We start from the raw sequence: 464 nt of genomic DNA, 5'->3' as shown, positions 1-464 counted from the left end.
GGTTTCTCAAGAGACAGGTCAGGTGGTCTGGTATGCCCATCTCTTTCAGAATTTTCCACAGTTTATTGTGATCCACACAGTCAAAGGCTTTGGCATAGTCAATAAAGCAGAAATAGATTTTTTCTGGAACTCTCTTGCTTTTTCCATGATCCACAGATGTTGGCAATTTGATCTCTGGTTCCTCTGCCTTTTCTAAAACCAGCTTGAACATCTGGAAGTTCACAGTTCACATATTGTTGAAGCCTGGCTTGGAGAATTTTGAGCATTACTTTACTAGCGTGTGAGATGAGTGCAATTGTGCAGTAGTTTGAGCATTCTTTGGCATTGCCTTTCTTTGGGATTGGAATGAAAACTGACCTTTTCCAGTCCTGTGGCCACTGCTGAGTTTTCCAAATTTGCTGGCATATTGAGTGTAGCATTTTCACAGCATCATCTTTCAGAATTTGGAATAGCTTAAACTGGAA

The sequence above is a fragment of the Bison bison genome, unplaced genomic scaffold (genome assembly GCF_000754665.1).
Source record: "Bison bison bison isolate TAMUID 2011002044 unplaced genomic scaffold, Bison_UMD1.0 scf7180017864067, whole genome shotgun sequence".
Lineage (NCBI taxonomy): Eukaryota > Metazoa > Chordata > Mammalia > Artiodactyla > Bovidae > Bison > Bison bison.
This window is presented reverse-complemented; position numbering follows the sequence as displayed.